Source organism: Echiichthys vipera (assembly GCF_963691815.1).
Source record: "Echiichthys vipera genome assembly, chromosome: 20".
NCBI lineage: Eukaryota > Metazoa > Chordata > Actinopteri > Perciformes > Trachinidae > Echiichthys > Echiichthys vipera.
Genome location: NC_139845.1, coordinates 1727940 through 1745439, shown reverse-complemented (window position 1 = coordinate 1745439; position 17500 = coordinate 1727940). Strand labels below are relative to the sequence as shown.

The window sequence follows — 17500 nt, the reverse complement described above, 5'->3', positions numbered from 1 at the left end:
CTTTGGACGGCAGCCTGATGCAGCTGGGGAACAGGACACTGCAGCGGTGTTGTGTGTGTTGTTGTTGTCGAGCAGCGGACCCTGACGTTAGCGCCGCCCCCGCTGCTATCGACCAAACGTCCTCGTTGGACTCTGTGTTATTGCAGAACATAAACTTTATGACACTTACACGTTTAGTTCCACAGGTTAATCTTCACAAATTAACTCTTTTTGAAGTGTTAATGTCCAGAAGTTAAAAAAAAGCAAAGGTGGCCTATAAACCAACTACAACACCCGCTAGCTTCCAGCTGTTTGTTAGCTGTTTGTTAGCCTGTTTGTTAGCTGTTTGTTTGCTGTTTGTTAGCTGTTTGTTTGCTGTTTGTTAGCCTGTTTGTTTGCTGTTTGTTAGATGTTTGTTAGCTGTTTGTTAGCCTCTAAACCAACTCCAACACCTGTTAGCTTCCAGCTGTTTGTTAGGTGTTTGTTAGCCTGTTTGCTAGCTGTTTGTCAGCCTATAAACCAACTACAACGCCCGCTAGCTTCCAGCTGTTTGTTAGCCTGTTTGTTAGCTGTTTGTTAGCCTATAAACAGACTACAACACCCGCTAGCTTCCAGCTGTTTGTTAGCTGTTTGTTAGCCTGTTTGCTAGCTGTGTGTTAGCCTATAAACCAACTACAACACCCGCTAGCTTCCAGCTGTATGTTTGCAAACACTTTCAAAGACGCGTTCAAGCTTCAGAATCCATGAGTGTTCAGCACTGATGCATTTTATCTCACTGAACACTAACTTTATTGACGTGCAAAAATGGGGCTAACTCCCTTTTGGGTTAAAAGGACTCATTCCAAAACACTTACACACCGCCACCGTTTCATTACCGTGTTCGGATTCCTGCATTGTTGTCCTCTGAAAACAACTCTAACGAGTCACATATGTGTGAAGCATTGAGAAGAAGGGCGACTGTGGGCGACTGTGGCTCAGTGGTAACAGTGGGTCGTCCTCCATTCGAGAGATCGGCGATATGATCCCCAGCTCCCCCTGAAACTGTTTGACATTCAAACATCCTGTAAAAGAAATGAAACAGGCAAAAGGTCCTCGCTTCTCAATAATGTCCTCACTAGGGACTGCCGGTCCCCACAACGACGATACAATAGAGCACACACACACACACACACACACACACACACACACACACACACACACACACACAGATGCAGTGTAGTAGTTTTATAACTCCTCTTAAAAGAGATTTACTGAGGAAGAGAGAATTAGAGAGAATAACAGAGTTATCTCTTATTTCCCTCCTCAAGTGTGTGCGTGTGTGTGTGCGTGTGTGCGTGTGTGTGTGTGTCTGTGTGTGTGTGCGTGTGTGTGTGTGTGTGTATGCGTTACGAGTGAGTAAAAAACACAACAAAACTTGGGAGATCAAGTGAAAAACAGAGAAGAAGACAAAGACAAAAACAAAAAAGAGAACAAATGGAAGAAGAAGAAGAAGAAGAAAGGATCCAAACTGAGCATTAATGAAGAAAGTGTTGAGTTTGCGTTTCAGCAGATCTGCAGCGAGGATCCTGACAGCAGCAGCCGCCGCCGCGTCGCGTTCAGGGTCCAGCTCACCTGACACTCTGATGCTGGGAGGGCGCCCCCTGTAGGCCACACTCATTATCAGGAACACCCTTCATGTGAAGCTGTTTCTTTACTGCAACTGAAGCTGAGCGAAGGTCTAGAGATTTGAAGGGTTCAGCTGTGGAAACAGGAACAAGATGTCTGAACTGTTTGAACGTAGACTTGATTATTTCACCATAAATATTCGACATTAGAGCAAAAACGCTTTGATTTCAGGGGCTGGAAAGTTTTGGTTTACGGTTAAAATGGTAGAAGTTCTGCAACCGTTTGCTTTAAAATCTCATCTGGTTCATTAAATCTGTGCATCACTGATCCACCGATGCATCGAACACACACACACACACACACACATCACATTGACGTGAAAGCTTGGCAGCCCTAGCAACAGTAACCAAGGGGAGGCGGGGCTTAGCGACAAGTCCGCAGTTTCAAAGCTTTGTGTGGTTTCAGCTGCTTTCAACACACACACAGACTGACAGGTGCGTGTGTGTGTGTGTGTGTGTGCTCGTTAATTTATGATCTCTGACTGACTTTTAATATCAGTAATGCAAAACACACACACACACACACACACACACACACACACACACGCGAGAGCTCGACCCTGTTTGGTCAAATTAAAGTCATAAATTGCGTTTCCATTAACGTCCTATTGACTGGTGTTGGTTTATTCCAGCAGAGGGGAGGTTCAATCCTTCAGCTGCCGTTAAACAGCTCTCCACCTGTATGATGGAGGGAGGAAGAGGAGGAAGAGAGGAAGAGGAGGAAGAGGAAGAGGAAGAGGAAGAGGAAGAGGAAGAACAATAGAAAAGAAGGTGTGAGAGAGAAAGAAAGAGTTTTGCAAATATTCATCCTTCAATGTAATGATGATAAACTTCACCACCATAAATCACTGTCCTCCGATCACACACACACACACACACACACACACACACACACACACACGCACGAGCACACACACACACACACACACACACTGGAGTCTAATTTAGAGTGTTATCAGAGCAGCAGACGAGTTGTTGATCCGGTGACCTTTGGCAACGAGAAAAAACTGTCTCACTTTCTCTTGAAGTTTGTCTGTCTCTCTCCCTCACACACACACACACACACACACACACACACACACACACACACACACACACACACACACACACACACACACTGAGGAAAACACTTTGACTTGTGATGATAACTGTGTTTTCCTCATCGTTCTCTTCTTCCTTGACTCAAATCAAATTTTGCTCGTTATTTTTTCTCTCACACACACACACACACACACACACACACACACACACACACACACACACACACACACACACACACACACGTGAAAACAATACCACCATCACAGTCACTGCTGGTGGAAAGGAGATCTGTATATTAACTGTACTCTAGTTGTTTTTCATAAACAGTGTAGTATTACGGCCGATGCATAAATGTGTATTAATTCATATGAACAGCATTTCTGTGTCTGTGAGAAGAGGTCACGGACTCTTGGACTCTTGTAGAGAATAACAGCAGATGTGTTGAGGTCACAGAAATTACCAGAACATTAACAACCGCCAAGAAGTGCTGGTTGCACAACACTTGGATGCAGAAGGCACCAGGTTACTCATTCAGGGCGCCCTCCCACTGTGCCTCCGTGCCGTGCCCCGGGCTTTAGGGTCCTTGTCCCCCCCTCCAGGCCCGTTTGTACTCACACTACCTGGGCCTCGGAGAATGCTTCTTGCTGCCTATACGTCATCACGCCGTAACACGTCACACGCATTGATGACGTCATGGCGATGCGTGGCTTTGTTTCCAGATCTTTCCGTAGACCTCGGAGTTTTTGTGCGTCTTGTCGACTGTTTTTGAATCTTTTCATCGACCAAATCTGCAGTAAACACTCCACCTCCGCATCACACCAACGTGAACCTTTCACCGCCATTGTTTGAAATGTCCGCGCATGGTCCCTCCTTCTTTTTTCTACGTCCCAACAGGCGCACAGGAAATGACCTCAGAACCGCCGTAGGCCTCGTGCTCGTACACGTGCGCACGCTCGTGCTCGTACACGTGCAAACGTGCTTTACTAAAGCCCACCTCTCCCAAACGGGCCGTGGACGGCAAGCGTGCCACTCCTAGACGTGGTACGGTTGCACTCACACTGGTCAAAGGAACCAGACTTTAGCTGTGACACGTGCTCGGGCACGGTACAGAGGCACAGTGTGAGTGCGCCCTAAGTATCTATCCTGTGATTCCTGAGCAGGAAGAGCTCACACTGAGCTACTGTTCTGGATGAATTTGAGTTCCTCTGGTGAACAGTTAACGGCGTAGTGCGTTGATCTCTCCGCGCTGCTTTGGTGGAGGTTAAAGAAGAGAAACAGCAGACCTCTGTGGTTTTCTGATAATCCTCTGAAGTAAACGGCGCAATGTGATGAAAGAGGAAAATCACCAACATTCAAAATAAGAGCTTTCAAAGGGAGCTAAATAATAAGGAGCACTCCACATAATGGCACATTCAGGTCATGTATGCACCCCGCTAACACACAACACATCAGGCTGCGCACTAAACATTTACTGCTGTTGGATTATTAACGCCCTCGGCTGCTGACAGGTCCTCGATTACAGTGGTTCTGCACAAATCTAATGGAAATGCGGCTCAAATACTTCTGACAAGGACCCGTTCCCTGTCTAAGAGCACTTCACACGTGTGCTGCAGTGTTTTTTAAGGATCCAAGCATGTAAACGTGTTGTAGCTGACCTGAATAATACAAATATGACCCTGAGAAGCAGCATCATAGCGCCTCTTTAACGATGAACACAGCTGATGGACTTTATTTGTTATGATGAACAACAGAGGTTGAACCCAAGTGCACGACTCGACTCAGGAGATTCAGTTAAAGGTGATATTTATTGCGACCCGGGGAAAGTACCATTGGTCAGGAAGAAGTAATGGCGTGCTAGGAGGGGTCCTGGAGTCCCACGAGGAGTGCTGGTGGTGCTGGGTGAAAACGTTGTGATCTCCCCTCGTAATGGCGGAGCCGCGTTTCAACGAGGGCTGCGTCGTGCTGGTCGGAAGCTTCCCCAAGATGGAGGTCGGGTGGCTGCAGTGACCGGCAGTGGCAGGAGGAGATGAACAGGCGTGGAAGCAAGCAGGCAGACGAACTGGCTGGCAGGCAGGAGGGCAAGCAACTGGACAGAGGAATCAAACAGGTTAGAAATGCTACAAGAGAAAACTCGAGGCCGGTGTCAAACTAGGTACCGCTCAGGCTGAGAGTATGAACTTGCAACGAGAGGCAGGAAATCCGGAGTTATGGAGAGGTTGATTAGTGGGATGAGATGCACCTGGCTCCACCTGCTGGAGAGAGAAGACCACGCCCAGACACAAGACTGACTGGGAAGGGGAGAGACGAGGATCAAACATACACAGAGCGGACACAAAGGAGAGGAGGGACCGCCAAGATGTAGCTCATGACATCATTGACGCAGAGGTGACTTTACGTTCTTGTTTTATGGACAAACACAAACGATTGTGACGTCAGAATTGACATTTCTGCACGAAATATCCTTCAGTGTGGGAGGGAATTTCAAACGAACTGTGATCTGAGGACGCACTCACACTGTGCCTCCGTACCGTGCCCAAACAGGTTCCACTGCTAAAGTCTGGTTCCTTTGACCAGTGTGAGTGCAACCGTACCACGTCTAGGAGCGGCGCGCTTGCCGTCCACGGCCCGTTTGGGAGAGGTGGGCTTTAGTAAAGCACGTTTGCACGTGTACGAGCACGAGCGTGAGCACATGTACGAGCATGAGGCACAGTGGGAGGGTGTCCTTATATTTTCTCAACTCGACTGTCCGTCTGTCCACCGCTCCTGTTCCCCTCGACCGTCTCGTCCGTGTTGTACTTTTCTCCTGTAATTAGTTTAAGTATTTGTTTATCCCCTTGTCTGCATGTGGGTCCAGTCCCTTTGTGTTATTCCCCTGCAGCGTTCATGCCAACAGGAGCATGTGCTAATGAAATACCGTGTGTCCAGACTACAGGAGCATCTGCATCAGTGATGGAGGTGTTATTAAAGCATTACAGTTACAGTCTATGGGTTCAGACGCACACACAGAGAGACGGATGAAAATGTTTTAACTCCTCTTTACATTTAATTCTTCCGCCGTATTAAATGTAATTTCCCTGAGATATTAAACCCGTCCTCTTCACGCTCGCTCTCCTCCGCTTCTGCTCGTCTCCATCACTCCCCCTCCTCCCTCCTCCGTCTGTCTCCGCGCCGCTAAATACCAGCTGAGGTGAAAATATAAATGCGGCGTCGCTGCTGGAAGAGCGGGCGTGATGGAGGAGGCTCCGGGCTGCTGGTCTAGGATCTGCAGGGAGGCGGGTCATCAGAACACCAGTGGAACCAGAACCTTCATCCAAACTACATCACGCGTTATCGCAAAGGTGATAATATTCAGATGCATTTAAATAACTTGTGGAGCAAAGAAGGAAATCAGGTGACGTAGCATCAGAGCGTCAAACTCCAAGTATGGAAGTGGACTTTGACCTGGAGGACCGGTGTTCAAGTCCTGGAAGAACTAAGACAAACCACCTTTATCTGATCTGAACCAAATGCTTTAGAGACTAAACTTAACCGTCACCTTTAGAGACTAAACTTAACCTTCACCTTTTCATCTCATCTCATCTTCAGCCTCTTATCCTGGATCAGGTCTCAGGGGCAGCAGCTCCAGCAGGGGACCCCAAACTTCCCTTTCCCGAGCCACATTAACCAGCTCTAACTGGGGGATCCTGAGGCGTTCCCAGGCCAGTGTGGAGATCTAATCTCTCCACCTGGTCCTGGGTCTTCCCCGAGGCCTCCTCCCAGCTGGACGTGCCTGGAACACCTCCCTAGGGAGGCGCCCAGGGTTCATCCTTACCAGATGATCCTGAACCACCTCAACTGGCTCCTTTCAACGCAAAGGAGCAGCGGCTCTACTCCGAGTTCCTCACGGATGCTGAACTTCTCCCCCTCTCTCTAAGGGAGACTCCAGACCCCCTCCTGAGGAAACACACTTCAGACGCTCGGACCTGGACCTGGTTCTTTGGGTCGTGACCCAGCTTTCATGACCACAGGTGAGGGTAGGAACCAGGACTGAGGGTAGATCCAGAGCTTTGTCTTCCTCAGCTCTCTCTTCATCACAACGGTGCGGTAGAGTGACTGCAGCTCCGCCCCCGCTGCTCCGATTCTCGAGCCAAACTCACGCTCCATCGTCCCCTCACTCGTGAACAAGATCCTGAGGAACTTGAACTCCTTCACTTGGGGTCAGGACTCATTCCCTACCTGGAGTAACAATCCTCCAGTTTCCTGCTGAGAGCCACGGCCTCAGATTTAGAGGTGCAGATCCTCATCCCACCGTCGCCTTTAGAGACTAAACTTAACCGTCACTTTAACACATTTGTGAACAGAATTTGAGAGAAAAGGGTCTTTTTTGTACGTCTGCTCATGAAAAAATGGAGCAAAAACAAAAGATTTCTGTGTCGATGAAACAGGTTTTTATCGTGGGGTTTGATTAAAAAGTTAAAAAGTTAGAAAGTGAAACAGGAAACAGAGGAACTCCTGAAACAATCGTCTTAGGGTTAAGTGAAGAAGACCCTGGTAATGAATCAGTGCTGATACCATCTGATCAGCTCCTGATTGGATGAATTTCATCCTCAGGGATCAATGACAGATTTAGTCTCTCTCTCTCTCTCTCTCCCTCTCTCTCTCTCTCCCTCTCTCTCTCTCTCTCTCTCTCTCTCTCGTAGAAACATTAATCAGTGTTTGTTTTTTGGGAGGTTTTGAAAAAGGCGTTCTGGCTTCAGCGCAGGAACTAATTAAAGACACACTCCTGGACTCTTCATTCTTTTCTAACTCTATGTGAGTTGTCCCTGTCGGGGTCATGGGGGGGCTGGAGCCGATCCCAGCTGACATCGGGCGTGAGGCGGGGTCCACCCTGGACAGGACGCCAGTCTATCACAGGACACATAGAGACGAACAGAGACAGACAACCATTCACACCTACGGGTGATTTAGAGTCATCAATGAACCCAACACCTGCACGTCTTTGGACTGTGGGAGGAAACCGGAGAACCCGGAGAAAACCCACGCAGACACGGGGACAACATGCAAACTCCACACAGAAGGGCCCCAGCCGGGATTCAAACCAGGAACCCTCTCGCTGTGAGGTGACAGTGCTAACCACCATATCACCGTGTCGCCCTGTTCTTCAAATTAAATGACAAAAAAAAAGAAGCATTCCAGTCGAACACAACGGCCCCAAAATCCACACAAGCACGAGCGTGCGCACGTGTACAAGCACGAGGCCTACGGCGGTTCTGAGGTCATTTCCTGTGCGCCTGTTGGGACGTAGAAAAAAGAAGGAGGGACCATGCGCGGACAATTCAAACAATGGCGGTGAAAGGTTCACGTTGGTGTGATGCGGAGGTGGAGTGTTTACTGCAGATTTGGTCGAATAAAAGATTCAAAAACAGTCGACAAGACGCACAAAAACTCAGAGGTCTACGGAAAGATCTGGAAACAAAGCCACGCATCGCCATGACGTCATCAATGCGTGTGACGTGTTACGGCGTGATGACGTATAGGCAGCAAGAAGCATTCTCCGAGGCCCAGGTAGTGTGAGTACAAACGGGCCTGGAGGGGGGGACAAGGACCCTAAAGCACGGGGCGCGGTGCGGAAGGACGGTATGTGAGTGCGCCCTAAGAAGTATTCTGGTTTTCCTTGAGTAAAGAACAGCAAACTTAAACATCTACAGAGATAAAATGCATCACAAACATCAGACATAACAGACATTTCACTGCACCGTACACTTTTACTTTACTCTACGATGAAAACATTAGTAAGGTAATGAATGCGGGACTTTAACTAAGTGTGGTAGGAGGGTTTTAACCGCAGTGGAGCATCTGAATACTTCCTCCATCACCGGAGAGTCGGAGGAATAACGATGTTGGAGTGGAGCCCTCCGCAGAATCACATATACCCATTAAAAATGTCTCAGGATGCTAACGGCTCTCGCCCACCTGCAGCTGTGTGTCTCCCACCCGCTGCTCCTCTCCTGCAGGAGGCCGTCAGAGCCCAGGAGCCCGGAGGTACCACTTACGTTTATGACATTTAAACCCTCCACCTGTGCATTTCGATGGAAGGTGGGTTTGTTTTTTTTGTTGTTGGAAGGAAATCAAAATAATTTTATCTTGTTTTTGTTTTCGTTCGTCAAATGGAAAACAGGAGGCAACAGGAGGGAGACTCGTACCTGACCTCTTGTCTCTGTGGGTTGCCACGGTAACAAGTATACCTGGTCATGGAAATTACAGGCTAAACATAGACTGCTAACACACAGACACACACACACACACACACACACACACACACACACATGCACACACTCGTCTCCCACTCAGGCGCACGAGAACAAAAGGTCAGAGTGAAGCAGCTGAGATGAAGCTTTCATGATTCCTGAGGGGGAAATAAATAGTAGTCTTTCAGATATAAACATAACACGTGCAGTGCAGAGAGCGTTTGTGTGTGTGTGTGTGTGTGTGTGTGTGTGTGTGTGTGTGTGTGTGTGTGTGTGTGTGTATACGTTGGTCTTGTTTGAATTCACAACGAGACTCCAAGAGTGTTAAAAAGTGACTCCAAGGGCTCGACGTGGCGACCGTTACCGTGTGAATAGATGATGACGGACTGTGTGTGTGTGTGTGTGTGTGTGTGTGTGTGTGTGTGTGTGTGTGTGTGTGTGTGTGTGTAACTATAAACAACAACACTCCATTTTTCAGTTTATCATAAACACATCTTGGGATACATGGTTTTCACTGGACAGGGGATGAAAAACCGTCATTATTTTACATGTAGCCCACATTGAACCAGGTCCAGTATCAAAACCACGACACCTGGACCTGTTAGATCAGAACTAGACTGTCCCACAAGGGCTAAAGTGTCCTTAAAACTCAGGTTTGTGTTTTAACATAGCATCTTCAAAACGCACAGCTCTTCCAACTGTAAACCCGTCTGTGGTGATATTAGACGCTGACGACACCCAACTGTATCTCTGTTTCTCTTCTTCAGGCGGTTCGGCTGCTAACCAGACTCCACCGGATGTTTAAGTACGCAGGTTTGGGTGTTGGAGACCCCGGTTTGTGTTACGTTACAGACACACTTATTTGAACCCCACCCACGATCTTTTCCTGACCCCAACCAAGATACGTTTGGCGGGATAGGGATACATGGTTTTCCCTGGACAGGAAGGGGATGAAAAACCGTCGTTATTTTACATGTAGCCCACATTGAACCAGGTCCAGTATCAAAACCACTACACCTGGACCTGTTAGATCAGAACTAGACTGTCCTACAAGGGCTAACGTGTCCTTAAAACTCAGGTTTGTGTTTTAACATAGCATCTTCAACACGCACAGCTCTTCCAACTGTAAACCCGTCCGCGGTGATATTATACGCTGATGACACCCAACTGTATCTCTGTATCTCTTCTTAAGGTGGACGGCTGCTAACGGGACTCCACCGGATGTTTAAGTACGCAGGTTCGGGTGATGGAGACCCCGGTTTGTGTTACGTTACAGACACACTTATTTTAACCCCACCCACGATCTTTCCTAACCCAACCAAGTTACATTTGGGTTTGTTTGAATTCACAACGGGACTCCCAGAGTGTTAAAAAGTGACTCCAAGGGCTCGACGTAGAGACTGTTACCATGTGTATAGATGATGACGGACCCCCAATCCTGCTGGTAGCTGCTACAGCTACCAGCAGTGTGAATATAGATGATGAAGGACTGTGTGTTTGTGTGTGTGTGTGTGTGTGTGTGTGTGTGTGTGTGTGTGTGTGTGTGTGTGTGTGTGTGTGTGTGTGTGTGTGTGTGTGTGTGTGTGTGTGTGTGTAACTATAAACAACAACTCTCCATCTTCCAGTTTATCATAAACCCATCATCAACACATCTTGGGATACATGGTTTTCATGGTTTTCCGCGGTGATATTAGACGCTGATGACACCCAACTGTATCTCTGTATCTCTTCTTCAGGCGGTTCGGCTGCTAACCGGACTCCACCGGATGAAAGAAAGTCTGTTTAAGTACGCAGGTTCGGGTGGTGGAGACCCTACCCTATTTTAACCCCACCCACGATCTTTTCCTAACCCCAACCAAGATACGTTTGGTCTTGTTTGAATTCACAACGAGACTCCCAGAGAGTTAAAAAGTGACTCCAAGGGGTCGACGTGGCGAGTGTTACCATGTGAATAGATGATGACGGACCCCCGATCCTGCTGGTAGCTGTAGCAGCTCCTTTTATTCCATATCTACGAGGCTGATAAGAGTCATTCAATGAAGCGATAACTTTTGAAAAGGGTGAATTTTTCCCGTATTGTTTCTGTTTCCTTTTAAGCTGCATCAAGCGTCTGCATGTCTGTAAGCTCTGAGATCCATCAGCTCGACTCTTCCTCCGTGACGGCATCATAAAAGATGAAAACAGCTGTTTCTAAAAACTGAAAAACATCTAAATCTGAAACCTGAGACATTACGACTTCCATCAGACTGGAAACAAAACCCGTCACTGGTTGATTGACAGGCCTCATTCGTTGCTGGGATTGTATTTCACCACTGCCATTTAGAAATATTACCTCGCCTTCAATGTGTGTGTGTTCAAGAGAGCAAAACTGGCCTTGAGGTATTAACAAAGTCAGGCCTCATTACACACACACACACACACACACACACACACACACACACACACACACACACACACACACCTTCCTCTTTTCTTTTACGTCTTTCATTTCTACGTTCTCTCAACCGTCAAATCCATTCAATCTCTCTGATCTGTAGATTTTTAGGATGTACAGTGAAAGAGAACGAACACAGTCGGTCAGAATAGAGTCGCAAATGAAATCCTGACGATGTTTATTGTCCATAAAACAAAGTCCACACAGGGAGGAGGTTGGGAGGAGGTTTGGGGGGGGGGGAGCATTCAACTTCAACAGGAGGGATGCTGTTGGTTCTCCTGATTCGTACCAATAGCCAACATTGGTTTCTCGTACCCATGACCACGTCCTTCTCTAACCAAGACAGTGAAGTCCCCTAACCGTAACGAAGGAATTCTCTGAACCCAACGCACATTCAGTTGCGTTGAGTGATGCAAAAGAAACTTTGAATTGGGATTTTTGGGGCCGTTGTGTCTGATTGGAATCACATTTCAAACCATGTTTAAATGTGGTGTGGATCGGATTTGTTTTTGTTTGTTTTAGGCCGTCCAGACATGCTTCTTTTATCATCTCATCTCATCTTCAGCCTCTTATCCGGGGTCGGGTCTCAGGGGCAGCAGCTCCAGCAGGGAACCCCAAACTTCCCTTTCCCGGGCCACATTAACCAGCTCTAACTGGGGGATCCTGAGGCGTTCCCAGGCCAGTGTGGAGATCTAATCTCTCCACCTGGTCCTGGGTCTTCCCCGAGGCCTCCTCCCAGCTGGACGTGCCTGGAACACCTCCCTAGGGAGGCGCCCAGGGTTCATCCTTACCAGATGATCCTGAACCACCTCAACTGCTTCTTTTTTTTGTCATTTAATTTGGAGAACATAGCAACACGGTGGTGTGGTGGTTAGCACTGTCACCTCACAACAAGAGGGTTCCTGGTTTGAATCCCGGCTGGGGCCCTTCTGTGTGGAGTTTGCATGTTGTCCCCGTGTCTGCGTGGGTTTTCTCCGGGTTCTCCGGTTTCCTCCCACAGTCCAAAGACGTGCAGGTGTGGGGTTCATTGATGACTCTAAATCACCCGTAGGTGTGAATGGTTGTCTGTCTCTGTTCGTCTCTATGTGTCCTGTGATAGACTGGCGTCCTGTCCAGGGTGGACCCGCCTCACGCCCGATGTCAGCTGGGATCGGTTCCAGCCCCCCGAGACCCCGACAGGGACAAGAGTCTGAAGATGAATGAATTTGTAGAACTTGTTTTTCATAATGGCAGTTAAAATACATCTACACACACTGCAGTCGTATCCGTCCATCCATCCGTTCCCTGACACTCACCCCGGTCACAGTTTGGATGGTAGCAGGCTCTCTAAACTGTCCCAGATGCCCTTCTCCCTTGCTGCTTCCCCAGACGCCTCCTGGGAGACCCTGACACCCTGAGGTCCTCCCGGTCCAGATGGGATATGTAATCCCACTGCTGTGTGTTCTGGGTCTGCAGAGAGACATCCAGGGGGAATCCTAATCACCAGCCTGAACCACTTCAACCGGCTGCTTCTGATGTGGAAGAACAGCTTTGTGTCATAAACAAACACCTTCCCATCACTGCCAAATGTAACACAGACGAGTAGAAAGTGATTCATCAAGACGGGACAAAGAGAGAACTGCTGGATGTTCGTAAAATGTCTGTTTGTCATCTCAACAATACACTTAAGCAGTCAGTATTAAAGTGTAAAACAGAGCTGAGGCTGACCTCGAAATCTTTGCAGCAAGCGCAACACTTCACTGGAAACCACTTTAATTCTGATTGATATGAGCAAAGCCCGGCTGAGATATCATTGGCTGCACTCTTGACAGGCTGTAACCTATTCGGCTCTATTTTTATGAGCTCCTTCTGGGTGTCTGAGCTCCCTAATTGTGACATAGAGGACATTTTTGCTTTGTTTACAATAAATCCTCAGTCCCTTTGCTGTAGTCGCAGCACAAAGCTCGCGTCTGCTGGTGGGAGCTGGAATGCAGATCAACTTGTGAATCCAGAGCTTCGTCATCAGGCTTAGCTCCCACTTCGACACAATTGGCACAATTCCCGATCGGCCTGCCTCAGACAGTAGTTAACTGTTAAAACAGCATATTACAACTTAAATACGACCAAACAATTGATATGCATGTGAATCTATAAAACATTTCTCACCACCACCCCAACATTTCCTTTCGTCCACCATGTTTCTGCTTAATATGACAACAACTGTCATGAACTCATCTCATCTTCAGCCTCTTATCCGGGGTCAGGTCGCGGGGGCAGCAGCTCCAGCAGGGGACCCCAAACTTCCCTTTCCCGGGCCACATTAACCAGCTCTAACTGGGGGATCCTGAGGCGTTCCCAGGCCAGTGTGGAGATCTAATCTCTCCACCTGGTCCTGGGTCTTCCCCGAGGCCTCCTCCCAGCTGGATGTGCCTGGAACACCTCCCTAGGGAGGCGCCCAGGGTTCATCCTTACCAGATGATCCTGAACCACCTCAACTGGCTCCTTTCAACGCAAAGGAGCAGCGGCTCTACTCCGAGTTCCTCACGGATGCTGAACTTCTCCCCCTCTCTCTAAGGGAGACTCCAGCCCCCCTCCTGAGGAAACACATTTCAGACGCTTGGACCTGGACCTGGTTCTTTGGGTCCTGACCTGGACCTGGTTCTTTGGGTCCTGACCTGGACCTGGTTCTTTGGGTCCTGACCCAGCTTTCATGACCACAGGTGAGGGTAGGAACCAGGACTGAGGGTAGATCCAGAGCTTTGTCTTCCTCAGCTCTCTTTTCATCACAACGGTGCGGTAGAGCGACTGCAGCTCCGCCCCCGCTGCTCCGATTCTCCGGCCAAACTCACGCTCCATCGTCAGACATGTTGTTTCCCCTTGTTTCCAGTGTTTGGGCTAAATTAAGATAAGCTAATCAGCTGCTAGCTGTAGGCTTTCTATCACGTCTTCTGCTGGGACAGAGAAAGATAACACCAATAAATCTGTAGTATTAATATTAATAACATTAATTAGAGACTATGCATAAGAGGGGCAAACAAACCCAAACAGTCACAACTTATAAATATTTTGTTTTCTCTCTCTCCGTCTCCCACCCTCTCTCATTAGCGCTGATGTGTCAGCTAGCATAGTGGTTCAATAGCCAGTAGCCTGCAAGAGCAATCATCCATTTAAAACCTATTACACACACACACACACACACACACACACACACAGAATACATTACAGATGTCATTAAGAATGTATTAGAGGTGTCGGTGTCGTTATAAATTCACAACATATTAGGGAAGTCATTACGCAATGTGGGTCAACGCACACATGCACATAGGGAGGTTATTAATGTCATTCATGAATGAGACCGACAGTCTGAAATGACTTTACAGCAAGGTCTGTGTGTGTGTGTGTGTGTGTGTGTGTGTGTGTGTGTGTGTGTGTGTGTGTGTGTGTGTGTGTGTGCGGGTGTGATGGATGGACCCAGGTGTGTGTGTGACGCTCCACCTGCTCGCTCTGTCACAGTTTTACTTTTCATTTTTTAACTATAAATTAAATATAGGCTGCCTCGTAGTGTGTGTGTGTGTGTGTGTGTGTGGGGGGGGGGGGGGGGGGGGTTATTTGAGGTCTTAACACACACTGATTCATGGGCGTGTTGTTTTGCGTGACTGTGTTTACACTCATACACTCACTAACTTGACTTTGGGCACAGGTTACTGACACTTTGAGGCCATGCTCACTGTGGTTATTGATGTATGGCAGGTGTAATGTTGTCACGTTCACCAGCTTAGTTCAGTGTTTGCTAACATTGATGGGATGAAGGGGACGTCGTCAGTTTTGCAGGTATTTGATTATAAATCAAATTAGAATCAGAGTTAACCCTCCTGTTCCCCTCAAATCTGACTCACGCCGTTTATCCTTGGGGTCAATTTGACCTCAGGAAAATAATATAATATATATAATTATAATGAAGCAGCATTAAGTCGACTTAACCATGTATTTCAGAGATGTTGAATGTGGTTGAATTGACCCCAGGGATAACAGAAGGGTTAATGTTGACCGGATGATGCTAGGTGAAAAAGTTGTGACAATCGTAAACGTGTGAAGCGAATTTCATGGCAATCCATCCAACAGTCCAACAGGTATTTTACTCAAAACAAGTAACAACAATTCATCCTCAGGGGACCATGAATATAGGTATAAAATGTGAGCACTGTCGCCTCACAGCCAGAGGGTTCCTGGTTTGAATCCCGGCTGGGGCCCTTCTGTGTGGAGTTTGCATGTTCTCCCCGTGTCTGCGTGGGTTTTCTCCGGGTTCTCCGGTTTCCTCCCACAGTCCAAAGACGTGCAGGTGTTCGGTTCATTGATGACTCTAAATCACCCGTAGGTGTGAATGGTTGTCTGTCTCTGTTCGTCTCTATGTGTCCTGTGATAGACTGGCGTCCTGTCCAGGGTGGACCCCGCCTCACGCCCGATGTCAGCTGGGATCGGCTCCAGCCCCCCATGACCCCGACAGGGACAAGAGGCTGAAGATGAATGAATGAAAATAAAATAGAATAGAAAGAAAACCGTCAGTCCGTATCGGCCATTGACTAAACATGATTATCGGCATCGGCCCTAAAAAAATCCATATCGGTCGATCCCTAGTTTGTAGGCTAGAAAGGATGGTCCACAGGGACGACTCTGCCTCTGGCTTACCCTGTTTCTAACCCCGACCTTAAACATTCTCACTCCTCATGCCTGAACCCAACCACCGACTGACCTAACGACCAACCAGAGGCAAGTCATGCCTTCGCCCGTCCCTCTGGATCAGGGGTGTGAAACTCCAATTCCCAGTCGGCCAAGTTTAAAAACTGGGACTAAGTTGCAGCCAAACTCAATATCTACAAAAAAAAAAAAAAGAGTGTAAATGTGCATGTGTTCCTTGTCTCCAGATGTGTAACGTTGAACCTTTCCAGTGCAGGTCCTTGTTCTTGTCGTGGTGTTTCTTCTGTTTGATTCTTTGGTTACAGCCACGGTGACAAACAGCTCTTTACCTTCACACACACAGATCATCTGCTGAAAGCTCCTGTCCTCCATCTTTCTTTGGGTCGTTTTTGTGGTGTTTTCATCTGTTTTTAGTCGTTTTGTCACGTTTTGTGTCTGTTTTAGTCGTTTTGTCATCTTTTTGTGGTGTTTTGCGTCTGTTTTTAGTCGTTTTGTCACGTTTTTGTGGCGTTTTTGCTGAAAGCTCCTGTCCTCCATCTTTCTTTGGGGCGTTTTTGGGGAGGGGTGGATTCAGTGTGTCTGCAGAGACTGGTAGCATGGATGCTCATGTGTGTGAACAGAAAAGTAGACGTGGATGTGCTTTAAACTCACGGGCCAGCTCTCACAGAACCTTGATATGATCTTGCGGGCCAAATATAATTACACCGCGGGCCAGATTTGGCCCACGGGCCTGAGTTTGACACCCCTGCTCTGGACCATCCATTCTAGCATCAACCTTTCAAAAGACCCAAGTCTGAGCCGGGTCGTATTTACCAATCACTTTCGAGCGCGCTTTTGTTGGATGCAGGTAAAGAGTCCACGCGGAGCGCAAACGTGTTGGAACGCATCGTCCGAAATGCAGTCTCTGAAGCCATCGCCTGCTGTCCGACAATGATTAAGCCTTTCGTGAACTTTTTGTTATTATTTATCTACATTCATCTGCGTATATCTGCTTAAAGAGAGGCTGTCTCTCAACTCCAACTCGGAATTTCAGGTTTTTAATCGGACCGTAAACAATGACGACGTTGCTCGGAAGAGGAAGTCTTGGCCCAGATATCCCCAGGCTACGCCGGGAAGCCTGAGATATTAGTTGTATTTGTCATCAGAGATTGACGCACACAGAAAGAGAGCAAGGAAACTGACCCAGGGTCTGAATGAAGTCCCAAATAAGTAACGAATAAGACACAGGAAGACCTCTTTAAGCTTTAGTTCAAAACAGTGATCCAGACCTGACCTGGTTTGGCTGAACTTGGACCTGAGCCAGAACAGGAATGCAAAGGAATGAAAACAGTGATTGTTGTAAGCTTCCTATCAGTAACGCCCAAACTGGTTCACCTGCATAGAGAGGCGTAGCAACACCGCGGACTAAATTCCTCATTGAGAACTGTAACAGGTCTGCAGTCCTGCACACGAGAGAAGGAACCATTATCAACTAAGTCCTG

General features: G+C 47.7%; 1 pseudogene across 1 annotated transcript in view; it reads left to right on the top strand.

Annotated features, from left to right (window-relative positions):
* Positions 1 to 17451: 17451 nt before the first annotated feature.
* Positions 17452 to 17500, top strand: part of LOC310962551 (E3 ubiquitin-protein ligase TRIM39-like) — a 3289-nt pseudogene continuing 3240 nt past the window's right edge. Inside the window, exon 1 of the transcript XR_014593862.1 lies at positions 17452 to 17500. This exon is cut by the window's right edge and continues 78 nt beyond it. The product of XR_014593862.1 is annotated as an E3 ubiquitin-protein ligase TRIM39-like (transcript).